Here is an 18,201-nt window from a genome sequence, read left to right on the forward strand (position 1 = left end):
GCTGGCCGCCGTCGTATAAGTGAAATATTCTTGAGTACGGCGTAAAACACCAATGAAAAAAAAAAAAAATCAAATCATCCTGCAGTCACAAAACATTAAAAACAGGCATCTCTGCTGCAACACTGTCTGCTGTTATGGGCATAGACTTGAAGTGGACAAGGTAAATTTTCCTCTTTAAACTTAAAAATAAACCACTGTACGCATGTAGTTTTCATTGCATGTGTATATTCATTCCTCTGACAAGGAACATGTGCACTCACACAGTATGTGTGGCGTTGGAACAGAAATGATCAATTTCAAGTATCTAGCATACATGTAAGTGTGATCTGTTGGAATATTGCCCTTGTGAAAATGAGTCTCTGCCCCACCAGGCGTCTGTTTCTCCACCAGATCATAGTACGCTGTTCCTGCGACATCTCTAGGAGTTTTTGTTGTAGTATCTGGCCCAGTGTGGCATCCACCTCCCTGGGCAACTGGGATTTTTTTTTATGTTTCCAATGTCCTCACACACAAGTTTAGAAAATAGACAGTTACATATGGCTTTCACATCCTAGTTTAATACCTACTTGTCCATTCCTCATGTCCTCCCAGGAACACCCAGTGTGGAACCTGATTACGGATGTAATTTCTCACTGATTATTTGAGGATTTCTGTGTTGTTACAGGTTAAAAAGTATAGCTTTTCCCCTCTTCTTGGGTCCCTTCAACATGTCTTGGGAGGGTTGCCTTGGTCTTGGTGAGTGTCTGAATGACCAATGTGTATGTATTGTGTGGCTTTATTTTTGTAAGTGGCAAATTCATATTTCTCCTTTCTACTTATCTCTTGTAGATGCCAGTGTCACACTTTGGTGTTTGTTATGTGGAAAGTACTAATTTAGTGTGAGGCAACAACACAGGTGGTGGGATTCTTTTGCACTGTGAGTTGAGGTAAGCCAGCCAACCAATGGCAGCCATGGGGGAGGCGGGAAAGGGTTGTAGTGGGGGAGGGGGGGTAGTGGGTGATCTTTTGAAGGGTTTTATCATGTGAATCACTATGTAAAAGGGATACTAGTCTTTTCTTTAGCCCTATCCATGGAAACTGTGCCTATGAGCATTTCTATATCAATTTGGATGCACATGTTTACTTTGATGGTGATCAAAATGTACTTTTCTGGAATTTTGAAACTCCGCTTTGCTACCAACCTGTATCACTTTAAGTCAAATTTTGCACAAAGTTGCTAAAAGGTATGTCCTATATTTTGTAAGTGAATTGTCAAATAAATTACCAGTCTTTTGATATATATTTTGACACTTTTGGCTTCTAAGTATTTTCTTAACACTGCTGTAAACAAGAAAATCCACTTGAAAATCCATAATTTTCTAAATGTTTGTCAATGGAAAATGTAAAATACTTTGTCATTGGAATTTTTCATTTTTCTTGCAGATATACGTACCAGCTTTCCAAAACATTTGACCTGGTTGAGATATTTTGAACGGTATGTGCAATACAGAGCTTTGAACTCTGTGCTTGAGGACGGACAAACAGACACATTTTCAAGATAGGGGTACCCCAAGTTAAATTCCTCCTACTCAAAAATTTTTGCATGTATCAAGCCGTTTGAGGTTTAGAGGTAGTAAGCATTATGTGGTGCAAAAATTACTGATTTTGAAAAAAGTTGGCTGGTGTGATAGGACACAGACCCCCATTACAACTTCCGTTTTTCAGTAGGGTTTGATTGTAGTTCTGTGTATTTTAGGGTGTAAAGTCTGTTTTTGCTGCCAGCCTGCCGTTTTTGGTGTACAGGTGCATGCTTGGTATCAAAATGATGGAAATTGTCTAAGCTCTGGGCAGGTATGAGTTTTAATGATAAAAGTTTGAAATTCTGGGCGAGAGGACACAAGGAGACAGGTGGTGATGAGGCTGCGAGTGACGTCCCCTTGGCGTTGCTATGCACCCCTCCCAGCTGCCGGCATGGAAAGGTCCAGATTTGACAGTCAACCTATGTCAAGATTTCTGCAGCTTCTTTCTCACAGGCTGGGCCAGGTATGCACCAAAGCTTATTGGCCTCGGAATGTTTGGGACTGAGCTACAGCGCTAAACGTTAACATTGTCGCCTATGGAAAACTAATGGGGGTCTGTGGCCTGAGATGTCAGGTACTAAGTGACCCAGTCATCTAAGGTGTCACTCCCACTGTAGATGTCAGGTAGGCGACACAGTGACTCTGTCATCTAAAGTGTCGATCTCACTGTAGATGTCAGGTACTCAGTGACTCAGTCATCTAAGGAGTTAATTTCACTATAGACATCAGCTACTTATTGACTCAGGCATTTAAATTGTCGATCACACTGTAGACGTCAGGTACTCAGTGACTCAGTCATCTAAGGTGTTACCTTTGCTGTAAACTTCATTTCCTTGTTTACTCTATTATACAAGATGCCGCTTTTACTACAACCGTAGGTCAAAATCAAGTGGCGGCATAATTCCCAACCCTACATTCTATCACATGGCCCAAATATTGGGCAAAGCGATGATAAGGAAATGGTTGTGGTGATGTTTTTCTGCTAGGTTTTCTCATTCCGCAAAGCTGAGCAACCTAGTCGTCAGTACCATCTTGCAAAAGGCGCCCTGATTTGTAAATTCTGTGAACCTCCTGCCTATTATCAACATTTAGTATACAAGTGAAATATTGGCTGATAAATCAGAAATCCCTTTGCTATGTTTGAAAACAAAACAATGGGCAGCAGCTATACAGTGTATATATTATGTATACACAGCGACTACAAAATGCCATCTTTGGTCATTCAGACTTACCTCTCGTGTATTTTTATGTATCACCGATGAGAAAAACAACACACAACGCAACACAATATAATTCATCATTGCACATGCTTTATTTCTACTCCTCTGTACGGAGTGTAAAGAAAATCTACAGATTTAAAATTGTATCTTAGACAGACAAGATTGTATAAATTCTTAAACAATTTCTGGTTAGGATCAAGTAGCGAGCAAAACGCAACGTTTTCTACACTGTAGGGCTGACTGTCGTCAAATAAACACATGGTTTATCTCATTGCTGCATACCAAGTGTACACATTATTTATCTGATTGCTGTTTGACAAGTATACACATGATTTATCTGATTGCTGCCTGACGATTATACACATGGTTTATCTCATTGCTGCATACCAAGTGTACACATGATTTATCTGATTGCTGTTCGACGAGTATACACATGTTTTATCTGATTGCTGTTTGACGGGTATACACATGGTTTATCTAATTGCTGCTTGACGAGTATACACATGGTTTTTTCGACTGCTGTTTGACAAGTATACACGTGATTTTTCTGATTGCTGCTTGACGAGTACACACATGATTTATCTGGCTGCTGCATGACGAGCATACAGATGACGTATATGATCTTTAGGCAATATTGTAGACATACATTAGCTGGACAATTGGTACAGTTATTGACAGCAACAGCCGTTGGCCACGGAGGCTGTGTCTTGGACATCCTCAATTTGTATATTTGTAGGATCTGTACTGGTGATACAGACTGCGGAAAATGGTACATTGGTAAATCCGACATCCATACACGTGCCCATGCCACAACTTCCCACTTCAGTACATGCTTGTCCAATTGTGTCCGCTCTGCAATTATAATACATGTACATCCATTTTAATAATAGCTAAACGCGCCTAAAAATGCGAATGAAAGGAATTATAGGATACAGGATGTCTTAGGCAAAACACTAGAATCTTAGGCATTTGGGCTATGTAGAATAGCCCCAAAAAATGCTTTCACAAAATACCAGCCTCTTCATTGCGCGTGTTACCGTTCAAAATCGAAGTTCGTGCACTCTATAATACGGTGGCTTTATAACATTTTTAAAATTTAGAAATATGTTAACACTATAAATGGTACAGGAGCGAGCCTAATATTTTAGTTTTAAAATGCAAAACATCTGAATTATCTATGTAAACAGTGTTGATTCAATGAACGAATATATTGGATCTTCACTAAGGGAAAAATGGGTTCTTGCAACCCCAACCCTCGCCAGGTTCCAAGGCGAATGTACAAGGGCTTCAGCAAAAAAGCCTTAAAAGTTATTTACAGCATACAAAAGATGAAGAAAACTGAGAAGATGAGCGTCTGTAAATTTACGAATTTTTATTTTAGAGGATATATTTTTATTTCATTATATTATATTATTACTACTACTATAGCTCCTATATACTCTATGATATATATAGAGGTTTTCTCACTGTAGATTGTTGATTTTTTTATGTCTTGTAGAGAAAAGTACACCATATACTGGTATGACATAGAACCACGCCAAATTTAGGGGATATATATTGTGGGGTTAAAATTAACTATATTAACAATAAGGAAAATCAATGCCCTGCTGCAATCTATACATACGTGCACAGAGTTTCGGTTATTCCCGCGGCTGGAGCAGTGATGATACAAATCCTGCCGGTCATTTGGTCCACAAAAGTTCTGCCGGTCACAGTCTGTGCCACACAGGTAAGCTGAGTACACTCACACCTAAATGTAAAATGGAAAGCCTTGAAATCAACAGGAAAAGACACAAACTACAAACTTACAGACAAATCAAACAAACTATATATTATAAATTCGTCACATTTTCATTCACTGAACAAATTCTTGGTGACGAGTAAAGAGTGATGGGTTGGGGGTAGAGGTGTGTGTTTGTTGGCGTGCGGGGTGGGGGTGGGGGGTCTGTACATTTCTTTTTTCATCCCTGAAGGGGCGATGAACGAGACGTGGGAAGGTTGGGACGGCGGTTTTCACATCACCACCTAAGTTCTACCAAATATGTTGAACTCTTTCCACATGATTCAAGTCAAAAATCTTAGCTTGAAAACCTGGAGAAAATTTTTCAGTTTTATAACCTTATTTTTTTTTTTATTCTTTTTTTTTTAGTATTAGAAAAACAATATAGAACGTTTTAAGATTGTTAGCTTTGGGAAAATACCTAAATATATTACTGAAAATATACTGTTTGCACCCTAATTAATTCCTTCTAGGAAACACTAGACGGTGGCCATCTGAAATTAAGTGTCTGTACTCTCAAAATGAATAGTCTCATACATTTAACATAAAGTATGTTGTCTGGGTAATGCTAGAATCTATCCTGTTACACTTATTCTTTTAATTTAACACATGCCCTGAAAGTAGGAAACTAACGGGACATTATGTAATTATGAGAAAGTATCATATTACAATAACAGATTGCAATCTAGCATTACTTAGACAGCCGACTTTCTGGTCAAAGGAACAGAATATTTTTTGCAGTATACATTTATGATAAAAATCATTTAAGCCCATTTAGCCATTAGCGGAAGAGGTATATACGAACCCAGGATTGTGCGGGCGCTGAAAGAACGAAAATGAGCGTGACTGGGCAGCCTGAGCTCTTTGCCGGGCAGCTGGATGACTTTGGAAAAAATTTTCGATCTGCTGGCTGAAAAAGAAACGCACATGCTAGAAAAATAATCAACATATGAAATTTTATTAGGATTATGTACTTTTCGTCCACGATATAGCTTTCGTCGACCTTTTTACACATGTGAGTTTGGCGTACATATTCTGTGTGCTTCTTAAACATGTGGGTTAAAAAATGCACAGTTGGAAAGTGCAACAGGACTCTTAGTAAATAAGATCAACTTTAAAGTGGATATAAATTGCAATACATACTGAACAATTTGAGCAATCACTGAAAGACTTTTCCGGTTTGTGAAATCCACGGATTTTCACTGACATTGCGAAGTCAAATTTGTAATTTTGGTAGAAGGCTAGTAGTCACTAGGGAACTGTATGTAAGGCAGATGGCAATGTAATTTCAATGTAATTCCTGTGTCACCCGTTCCAACCCCGGAGAAATGGGGAGTAAATTTAAATAAGCACCGTTGGCTCCAGATGATTTTTTGTAAAATAAACAACTCTTGATAAAGCGGGACATGTTACCTGACAATAACTTGACAAACAGCTGGACAATCAAACCAAACATGTTACCTGCTGGGGATTCCGGGACCGTCATACGGCCTTAGTACAAGATTCTGCCCTCTGATTACTCTCTGTCTCGTGTTAGAACTTGTCCCTCCGCCCCTACCAACATTTGGCCCTCCGACCGGGTTAATACGACGCAAAAAGCTCTGGCGGGCGCCCGTCGGGTGAAACCGGGCAGCATAGGCAACACTGACTAACAAGAGCCCAAGGCAGACGGGAAATATCTGAAAAGATTTAGGACAATTTATTGTCAATTTTTACTACAGGATTATATCTGGCGCATGTTTATCCCAGTATAAATTATGTCTGGCGCATGATTGCCACAGGACTCTCTGCTATACACACAACCGGGCGTTAGGCAAGGATCAAAAAATACATAAACAGATCTGCTATAGACACCACCGAGCATAAAGGAATGCTACATAAAATCGTACTGGCCATAAAAGACTTACCAGACTTCGGGTCATTTTTGCTGTTGTTTGACGACAGAAGCGGGTTCTTGAAACTGATGACAAACTGACTCGTATTCCGCTACTGAAGACTTGGAAATTTATACGTTTGCGATTGACTTTTTCGTATTTTTAAGATTTTTAAAAAGCAATCGACCGTTTAATATAAAAAAAAGGCTAAACAATACACAGCGTACATATGCACAAATCACTGGATGGTTTTGTTTATTTTTTTAACTAATGAATAGTTAATATGCACAACCAACCAAATGGAACTGTCAGTTTGTGAAATTTGCAGTTTTATTAACATAAATAAAATCTGATTGGTAAACTACATAATATATATAATAAAGACAGAAAAATTGTACACGTAACAGTTTTGTTTAAGGAATTTGTACTCGAAAAAAAACTGAAAAAAACAAAACTGATTAAAAAAGGGTATAGTTGTGCGTGAAAAATTAGGTCTTGCGAGAATGTTTGTACCATTGTACCATTTGTACAATTTCTGTTAAAACAACCAATCAATTGCGTCAAGCTGTTTTGGTATTTATTCTCTTACATTGCACTGTAATCATTTTTGCATGTTTAACATTTTTTTCATGCTGTGCTTAATTTTTAATACATGCGCTTGGTTTATAAAGACATGAATTTATTTTTTAACGCTTATATTTACTGTGTAATTACAGTGACTGTAACAAATGGGATGGGTTTATTGCTTGAGCAGAGTTTCCAATGTATATAATCAACAACAATATAAACGGTCTTATTATCAGTTGCTGGATAAACACGTTTAAGTGTGTTACATTTAAGCATTGTATTATCAGTTGCAATGAGGTGTTTATGACACTTTTCCATTATACATATGTAAAATAATTTTATACATATGCGTAATTCTTTTGTACATAAGTGGAAATCTTGTTGGCATGCATAAGTATAACCAAAATTTTATTTCACATATACATGAACAAAAGTTTTCAGCAAAATACCCAAACTGCTTGCCATTTTCTGACAGGTTAGACCAATATTATACTATATATTAGTGCTGCCTAACTCCAATAACCATGGTATGAGAACGCAATAACTCAAATTGAAAGGGAGTGAATATAATTTTACAGGAACAGATTGCATAAAAGACAAATGTCAATGAAAACCGTCTCTACAAAGCTGTTTACTTATAATTTAATGTTTTCCCACTGAATTAAATGCAGTTGCTTTATACACTAGTCTGTCAATTTCATAGAAGCCACCTTTTTTCTTCTACAGGCGAATTTCTTTTAAAAACATATTTGAAATGCATTTTTAATTATGCGCTGTAAGTCCTATACCAACATTAAAACCCGTGTTTAGACTTGAAAACACGTTTTGTTTCTAAACACAAGCCAGGAATTTCATGAAATCCATCTTAGTTTTTAAACATTTGAATGCTTTTAAATCAACCAATCAACAGGATACATGGCGATGTGATCAGCACTTGGTCACCCTAAAGATCCGAGTTCACATGGCTAGTAATCTTCTCGACGAGAAGCATTGGGCCGCCTGTTTGCTGACAGGAAGCCACCGTAAGCCGTGCTCCCGTGTTCACAGGGAAGAAAGCCCAAACATATGGTCCTTCAAATACCTTCATATGATATATAACAGTGTAATTCACCAAAAACAAAATTAAACCAAAGCTTAAAACAATTGTTCATTCAAAAGACAAGTTGGTGAATTTTTTACTTTTTAATATTCCAATTTTCTTTTTCGCCTATACCTGCTTTAAGCAGGACACGTCTCTCACTTATTCTGACACAAGTGCTTTTTGTTGTATCTTTTAACGCTATAGTGTGATGCTCATACTAAATAAAAACGGCTAGTTACATTAACATGTGCCTGGGGATGCAGGCTAACACTGAACTTCGGGTGGTGTTGGAGGTTTACACGTTGGATTTAACTATGTTAGACGCTGCTTGATTTCATTTAAAATTGTAATTATTACTTTTCGTTGATTTTTGGCTAATTTGTTACATATCTTGAAAATGAAATGTTATTTACAACTTTGATAATGATCAGTGATAATTTTGGAAGAAATGGAGGAGGTTAAGAATTCGTAACTTTAGATTTATAACTCGATGAGGTGTAGAGTTTTTTTTTCCTTCATTTGATTTGAGGTTTACTCCGTACTCAATAATATTTCACTTATACGACAGCGGCCAGCAATGTGTTGGGAGGAATCCGGGCAGAGCCCGAGGGAAATCGACGACCATCTGCAGCTTGGTGGTAGACCTTCCCACATGTACTTGGAGAGGAAATCAGAATGGGTTGGACTGGAACGGCCAGAGTGGAAGCCAGCATGATCTGGGCTTGAACTCACACAGACAGAATTGGTGAGAGGCTCCTAGGTCATTGAAACGTTGCAAAATGTAGAACTTTACAAAATGCTTAAACATGCTGTAGTTCAAGACAAGCCCATGTCATATTAACACTATTGGGCGTTGTGCTCCGCACAATAAATGTTGGAAATCTTCAAACCTATTAAAACATTAGCGAACAATCGTTTCAAAATGTTTTCAGTCAGATGTTACAGGATTTAAAATGATGTATGATTTTAAAACTTAGAAAATCATGGTAACCTAACATTTGTATTTTATGTTTGTAAATTCGGTAAACAACCAAGGCTGTTGCCGCAAACTTTATTTATTTAAACATTTGATTGGTGTTTACGACGTGCTCAAATATATTTCACTTATACTATGCCGACCAAAAGTATGGTAAAAGGAAATAGGGCAGAGCCCCAGGGAAACCCACAAACGCCTGCAGGTTGCTGGAAAACCTTGCCACCTACGGCCCGTTTGCTGATGGTAGACAATGGTGTACAGCATACTCGTTTATCAGAAATTTGTTGGCCGCATGAGACTATCCCGCAACTTACCTCTCTCCCCGTAGCGTACATGTCCTGAATTTCCCCCATCCTCCCCCTCCCGCCAACAAACATGCGTTGACTCACCCCTATCTTCCCTCTCTTCACCCCCCCCCCCCCACCCCACCCCAGCATCCTCAACCAACATACGTTGGCTATCCCCCAATCCCTCGCTCCCCAACAGGCATACCCTAACTATCCCCCATCCTCTCCCTCTCTCCCCCAAAGTCCATGTGCTGCCCATCCTATATTCTCACTCTCAGCCATTCCCCAATCAAGATGCGCTAACTATTCCACATCCTCTAACCTCAACCACCTGGTATGTCTTGACTATTCTCCATACTCTCTCCTTCAATAACAACATGCGATGACTAATCCACACTCTCCTCGTTCCTCAACCTCCCCACCCAGTATGCACACTCCGCCACTCCCCCCCCCCCACATGCGCTGACTATTCTCCATCCTCTCCCCTCCCCACACAACATGCGATGACTATTCCACATATTTCCCCACCCACTCACCCAGTATGCACACTCCCCCACCCCACATGCGCTTTCTATATTACATTCCCTCTCCTCCCCACACAACATGCGATGACTATTCCACATACTTCCCCACCCACTCACCCAGTATGCACACTCCTCCACCCCACATGCGCTTTCTATATTACATCCTCTCCCCTCCCCACCCTACATTCGATGACTATTCCACATACTTCTCCAACCACTCACTCAGTATGCACACTCCCCCACCCCACATGCGCTCACTATTCCACATCCTCTCCCCTCCCCACACAACGTGCGACGATTATTCCACATCCTTCCCCACACACTCACCCAGTATGCACACTCCCCCACACCACATGCGCTTACTATACAACATCCTCTCTCCTCCCCACACAACATGCGATGACTATTCCACATCCTTCCCCACCCACTCACCCAGTATGCACACTCGCCCACCCCACATGCGCTTACTATACCACATCCTCTCTCCTCCCCACACAACATGCGATGACTATTCCACATTCCACATCCTCTCCCCTCCCCACACAACATGCGATGACTATTCCACATCCTTCCCCACCCACTCACCCAGTATGCACACTCGCCCACCCCACATGCGCTTACTATACCACATCCTCTCTCCTCCCCACACAACATGCGATGACTATTCCACATTCCACATCCTCTCCCCTCCCCACACAACATGCGATGACTATTCCACATACTTCCCCACACACTCACCCAGTATGCACACTTCCCCACCACACATGCGCTTACTATACCACATCCTCTCCCCTCCCCACACAACATGCGATGACTATTCCACATCCTCTCCCCTCCCCACACAACATGCGATGACTATTCCACATACTTCCCCACCCACTCACCCAGTATGCACACTCCCCCACCCCACATGCGCTGACTATTCTCCATCCTCTCTTTTCCCCACACAACATGAGCTCACTTTTCCACATCCTCTCCCCTCCCCACCCTACTTACGATGACTATTCCACATACTTACCCACCCACTCACCCAGTATGCACACTCCCCCTCCCCACATGCGCTAACTATTCCACATCCTCTCCTTTCCCCACACAACATGCGCTAACTATTCCACATCCTCTACCTTCCCCACAATACATGCGATGACTATTCCACATACTTACTCACCCACTCACCCAGTATGCACACTCGCCCACCCCACATGCGCTTACTGTACCACATCCTCTCTCCCCCCCACACAACATGCGATGACTATTCCACATACTTCCCCACCCACTCACCCAGTATGCACACTCCCCCACCCCACATGCGCTGACTATTCTCCATCCTCTCCCTTCCCCACACAACATGAGCTCACTTTTCCACATCCTCTCCCCACCCCACCCTACTTACGATGACTATTCCACATACTTACCCACCCACTCACCCAGTATGCACACTCGCCCACCCCACATGCGCTAACTATTCCACATCCTCTCCCTTCCCCACACAACATGCGATGACTATTCCACATCCTCTACCTTCCCCACACAACATGCGATGACTATTCCACATCCTCTACCTTCCCCACACAACATGAGCTAACTTTTCCACATCCTCTCCCCTCCCCACCCTACTTACGATGACTTTTCCACATACTTACTCACCCACTCACCCAGTATGCACACTCGCCCACCCCACATGCGCTAACTATTCCACATCCTCTCCTTTCCCCACACAACATACGATGACTATTCCACATACTTATTCACCCACTCACCCAGTATGCACACTCCCCTACCCCACATGCGCTGACTATTCCACATCCTCTCCCTTCCCCACACAACATGAGCTAACTTTTCCACACCCTCTCCCCTCCCCACCCTACTTACGATGACTATTCCACATACTTACCCACCCACTCACCCAGTATGCACACTCGCCCACCCCACATGCGCTAACTATTCCACATCCTCTCCCTTCCCCACACAACATGCGATGACTATTCCACATCCTCTACCTTCTCCACACAACATGCGCTGACTATTCCACATCCTCTCCCTTCCCCACACAACATGAGCTAACTTTTCCACATCCTCTCCCCTCCCCACCCTACTTACGATGACTTTTCCACATACTTACTCACCCACTCACCCAGTATGCACACTCGCCCACCCCACATGCGCTAACTATTCCACATCCTCTCCTTTCCCCACACAACATACGATGACTATTCCACATCCTCTACCTTCCCCACAATGCATGCGATGAATATTCCACATACTTACTCACCCACTCACTCAGTATGCACACTCCCCTACCCCACATGCGCTGACTATTCCACATCCTCTCCCTTCCCAACACAACATGCGCTCACCCAGTATGCACACTCTCCCAACGCACATGCGCTGACTATTCTCCATCCTCTCCCTTCCCCACACAACATGCGATGACTATTCCACATACTTCTCCACCGACTCACCCACTATGCACACTCCCCCCACCCCTCATGCGCTCACCATTTTACATCCTCTTCCTTCCCCATACAACATGCGATGACTATTCCACAAACTTCCCCACCCACTCACCCAGTATGCACACTCCCCCACCCCACATGTGCTCACTTTTCTCCAACCTCTCCCCTCCCCACACAACATGTGGTGTCTATTCCACACACTTCCCCACCCACTCATCCAGTATGCTCACTCCCCCACCTCTCATGCGCTGACTATTCTTCATCCTCTTTCCTATCCCCACACAACATGCGATGACTATTCCATATACTTCCCCACCCACTCACCCAGTATGCACCCTCCCCCACCCCACATGCGTTCACTATTCCACATCCTCTCCCTTCCCACACAACATGCGATGACTATTCCACATACTCCCCCCCCCCCACTCACCCAGTATGCACACTCCCCTACCCCACATGCGCTCACTATTCCACATCCTCTTCTTTCCCCACACAACATGCGATGACTATTTCACATCCTTCCGCACTCACTCACCCAGTATGCACACACCCTCACCCCAGATGCATTTATTATTCCACATTGTCCCTCGACGTTGTCATTTTTTTATGAAATATGTACTTGTTGCGCACGAGTACAGAAAAAATAGTGCCATTTTCTTATATTAATAGGTGATGGTGTTGCGCGTAAGTACAGCATAGATAACACCATTATCTTATCAAATTTGTAGAGTTGCGCATGAGCACGAAAACGACGATGTCATTTTCTTATGAAATGTGTACAGTGTTACGCATGAGTTCAGAAAATATGGTGCCATTTTTTTATAATAATAGGGTGTGAAGTTGCGCGTAAGTACAGCAAAGATGACACCATTTTCTTAGCAAATTTGTAGAGTTGCGCATGAGCACAAAAACAATGACGTCATTTTCTTATGAAATGTGCGAGGCAGAGTGTTACGCATGAGTTCAGAAAAGATGGTGCCATTTTCTTATATAAATAGGGTAGGAAGTTGCGCATAAGTACAGCATAGAGGATGCTATTTTCATCAAATCATCGATTTGCGCATAAGTACAGAAAGAATGAAGTCATTTTCTTAAGAAATATGTACAGAGATGCGCATGAGTACATACAAGATGACGTCATTTTCTTTTCAAATATGTAGCCTACTAATAACTGGCACTTATTGATTTTATTCATTTATTTGGTGTTTTACCACGTACTCATATTCGTACTCGTCGTAAACATATTTCACTTATACGATGGCGGGCAGTATTATCGTGGCAGGAAACCGGGCAGAGCTGGATGAAACCCGGGACCATTCCAAGGTTGTTGTCATACCTGCCCACTTAGGACCGGAGAAGATATATTTACATACCAATTGTGTAGACGGCGCCGAAGGTCAGATTCACCAGGACGCCCCCTGTTATCTCCCGAACAGCCCAGAACTCCACCATTGCCCAAGGGCTTCCCCTAAGATCTACTGTTACCGCAAGACAATAATCTGTCGACCACTAAGCCCTCACAGCATGCACACTGATCTAAGTTTGTTGTAAGTTGGTTATACAATGTTTATATGCTTTAGTGTGACAAGGAAGGCCTGGGTTCGTGAATGTGCGAACCAGATATATGGAAATGTGTAGATAAACAAGTGACCACTATATCTGGTACCCCACAAACAGATGTATGCTAAATCCGTTAATATTAACAGAAAGTCTATTGCTAGTGAGTGATGCTAGAGTGTATTGTGTTATTATAACATAATTCTGTGTTACATTCAACATAGTATCCTGTTAGTTTAATAGAATCTTTATGTTGAATTAACATATATGTTAAATTCAACAGAAATAATTGTGGCAGCAACCTGCCGTTGGTCGTGGATTTCATACTGGATCTGCCCGGTTTCCTCACCGTAATGTTGGCCGCCGTGGAGCAAGTGAAGTATTCTCTGTTGCAATAGAATACTCTGTTGCATTAGCAGAATACAATCTGGAAGACAACAAACTTTCTCTGAAAATTAACATTATGTTTCTTGCGTGTACGCTTGTAGACGTTGAGTATTCGAGTATGTGATTTTCGAGATCCTTTCTTCCTGTTCTCTGCCTCGTACATTGTTTTCTGTGAATCATCTTTGTTAGCCGTCGGGAATATCAGACGCATTGCGTCATACAATGCTAGTTTGTGCAATGTGTTCGTATGCCCAGTGTCAATACAGTGTGACTGAGCGGGGTGTCATGTCTGTTGTCTTCCGCATGAAGCTTCCCTGGCGGCAGCATTTTGGGCGCATGATCTCGACGTGCCGTGCCTTCTACGGCCTTACGCTTTGGATGGTCTGCGGGCATCCTGCGGATAGCTGTATTTATATGTCAGCTATTTTCTTATTGGTATAAAATGTATGGTTGGTGGACATGGGGAAGACTCTGAGTAAAAGTACAGCTTAACAGCCGTGCCTTCCCTGTGTAACCTGAAAACAATGACAGATGTGGAGAGCACTCTGAGTAAAGATGCTGGTCAAGAGCTGTGCCTTCCCAGTGTAGCCTGAACTATGATGGATGTGATGTAATGACAACATATAACATATTTACAGGACAAAACAAGGAACTGGTTACAAACATAAAAAAAAGAAATGATACAGATAGATAACAGACCGAATAAACTATAGAAATATGTAATATATGCAACAACAAAAGTATTTACACTATAAAAGAATGAATCATATGTATCATATGTGATAAAATGAGGCTACAATGCGAGGACATAAAGACTACTTACTGAAATAATATTTATCATTATCATTTAATATGAGAAGAAATTTCAATGCTAGCCATCGATTTAAAATCTATTTGATTCTGCAATAAATTTATGCACAGTTTTTAAGACAATTTTGTTTTCTTTAGGTTTTACTTCATCGGATCCAAATAATACTATATTACAATTATATTTTGAACACGAAGGAATAAATATTGTGTAGTTTACGCCTGCAGATATTGTTGATGTAATTTGTTCGAGCATATGATTTCTTTGAGTGGCATATTTGGCATTCAAAAAAATAATGTAGTAATAAAGTACATTTTTACATAAATGATTACAATTCGGGCACGCGCGAACATTGCTTAAATTGTACTTCAAAAGGTCGGCATTCAGAGCGCTAAGTCCCAAAGTATCATTTACAAATGTTAGGTAAAGTAATGGACCAAGTATAGAACCCTGAGGGAGCACGCAGGAAATGGGTTTGGCATCTCATTCACTACCATTAATACAGACCTTGATTTTTCCTCTCAGTTAGATGATCATTCAGCCAAGAAAGTAATAGATCTCCAATACGAAATTGCTCCAACTTAAACAGAAGACCTTTATGCCAAACTTTATCAACTGCTTTACACACATCAAGAAAGGCCATACACATGTCATTTACGTTGTCAAGGTTTTGACATATTTGATTTATTTTGATAACAAATTCGCAAATCCCAGTGTAAGTATTACAATTTTCCTTTCACGTCACAGACACACACACACACACACACACTCACACACATACACACACACACACACACACACACACACACACACACACACACACACACACACACACACACACACACACACACACACACACACACATTTCATTTCGTTTGTCATTTTGTTTGTGTCACAGTCAGTAAAGCATACAGCTACGGATTACCACACGAGTCATAGACTAAAAGCTCTGTGTAAACCAAGAAACTCGTGCGGATTTGAAACTTGTTGAGTAGGTCAGAGTTTGTACAATGCAAGTGTGCGGGTAAGACTGCACCGGGTAGCTCCATACAAGCGTGCTGGAATCGACCAGAATGTTGTTTTACAAGCTGACAAAGTCTTTTATATCCCGTTCATTGCTGGCGAGTTTCTTGTGTGCGCTTTCTGTCGCACAAAAGAATACATTGCCATCATGGGTCCAAGCGCTATGAATCTTGCCTTGCTTTTTCAGTTTTAGCAAAGATTTAAATAAAGAAAAGCGCAACTTCGTTAGATCCTCTCTCCAAAAATGTCACTTTTGGAGATAATTACATTTACGGCTCTGGCCAGCCTACTACAAATTGCATCATCTGTAGCTTCATTTTCCAGTAGCGTAAGACCATTTATTCTCAAACATTCTCTTCGGCTATACTGTTTAGCACGGTCAAAAGACAAAGCATTTTCTTCCTTGAGTACTTGTAGTTCTGATGTGGATTCATCAAGGGCAGTTTTCAAACAGGACACTTCCGCAGATAACTTCTCTGTTTGGTCGTGGTATTTTTCTATAAGCTTATCCTTTTCACATACTTTTTCAAAGGTAGTCTTCAAATCAATAGCGAGGGACGATATTTTCGAGTCACTTTCTTTCATCACTTCCATGACTTGATTCATTGCTGACTTTACAGCTTGTTGAATACAGATATCAAGATGCTTTTGAATCTTGCTGTCATAAGGCCTTCTAAATTTACAAGGCCTGCCGGCATAGGGTTTGATTGATAGGTAGACTGCTAGCTGACGGTATGTCACCAAGTGAGTTTACTTTCTTCCGGGTAGGGTTGTGTAAAAGCTTGCTTGCCTTTCTCTTGTTAGCCTGGGTATGTTTCTCCGACTTGTCAATGTCAGTTGTCGCGGAAGCCTTTTTTAAAGTACACTTCCCACAACGTCCTGAAGATTAGGGCTCGACCTGCATGCCCTGTCCGAAAAGTCTAATGGCTTTCAACAATCAACGGTAGTATCTGCTTGATAGTTTTATGTCCTCAGTCATCTTTTCAAATCCCTACAATGCCACAGCCTTGCAACAGAACAACTAACAGAACAGCTAACCCATCTCAGTGAGAGGTAGCGGGAGGTCAAATCGACACGTTGCTCTCGTCGCCATCTTGTTTTTGGTGGGTAGCACTCTGAGTAAAGATACTGGTTAGCAGATGTGCCATGTAAACTGAACAATGATATTATGTGAACAGCACTCTAAGTAAAGGTACTTGTTAACAGCTATGGCCCCCCCCTCCCCCCCTCCACCCCCCCACCCCGTGTCAGTTGAACAATACTGGAACTGACCAAGAACTCGTAACTGACCGAGAACTAACTCAGGTATCGTCAGGATTTAATAACTGTAAATCGATCATTTACAGACAAATTAAGTCCAGCTCATTCTGGCTTCCCCTCGGGCCGTAAGTGGGAGATCTAACAGCAACCTGCGGATGGTCAAGGGTTTTTCCAGGGCTCTTTCCGGTTTCCTCCTACCATAATGCTGGCCACCGTCGTATAAGTGAAATATTCTTGAGTGCGGCGTAAAACATTATCAAATAAATAAATACGGACAAAATCAACAGAAGTAAGTGATGTGACTCCATAGTTACCTCTCAGGCTATATAATAACATCAATTTCTATTGAGTGCACGTTGTGGGTAAGGTTAGCCGGCAAAAGGGGTGAGGGGTCGGGTGGATGGTACATCACCATTGTGTTCACGACCTGACCTCACCATACCGTTAACTTGATACGCAAATAAAAGACGCTATTAGTATATGGCCCAACAGGGGCGATAACTCCAAGGGCCTAAATCTTGAGCCGTGTTACATATCAGCTAACTGGCAGGCCGAGGAGATAAATAAGAAATAATTACCCAATCAGTTTACAAGCTGCCACGTATGCTTATTTTGCTGCTATTCTGGTAACTAAACACATATGCGTTGTTTGTTCTATATCTGTTGCTATTATTACCTCATTTATTTTAATTATGTAATAAATAAATTCTGGAGTCTATCAGAATCATTATTCTTAAGTGTAATGTCGATGCAAGAACAAAAATATAAACGTGTTGAACATATTAAATAGAAAAGACAACGTCTTGTGCAAAAGGGTGTTTATTGTCCCGGCCTGTGTGTAG

At 41.4% G+C, this 18,201-nt stretch overlaps 1 long non-coding RNA gene across 1 annotated transcript in view; it reads left to right on the forward strand.

The window, feature by feature from the left end:
• Positions 1–858: 858 nt before the first annotated feature.
• LOC135478047 (uncharacterized) overlaps positions 859–18,201 on the forward strand; it is a 35,870-nt gene continuing 18,527 nt past the window's right edge. The window contains exons 1-2 of the long non-coding RNA XR_010445251.1: positions 859–926; positions 1,423–1,474. This is a non-coding gene — a long non-coding RNA (uncharacterized LOC135478047). The remainder of the gene's footprint in view (positions 927–1,422; positions 1,475–18,201) is intronic.

The sequence above is a fragment of the Liolophura sinensis genome, chromosome 11, assembly GCF_032854445.1.
Source record: "Liolophura sinensis isolate JHLJ2023 chromosome 11, CUHK_Ljap_v2, whole genome shotgun sequence".
Lineage (NCBI taxonomy): Eukaryota > Metazoa > Mollusca > Polyplacophora > Chitonida > Chitonidae > Liolophura > Liolophura sinensis.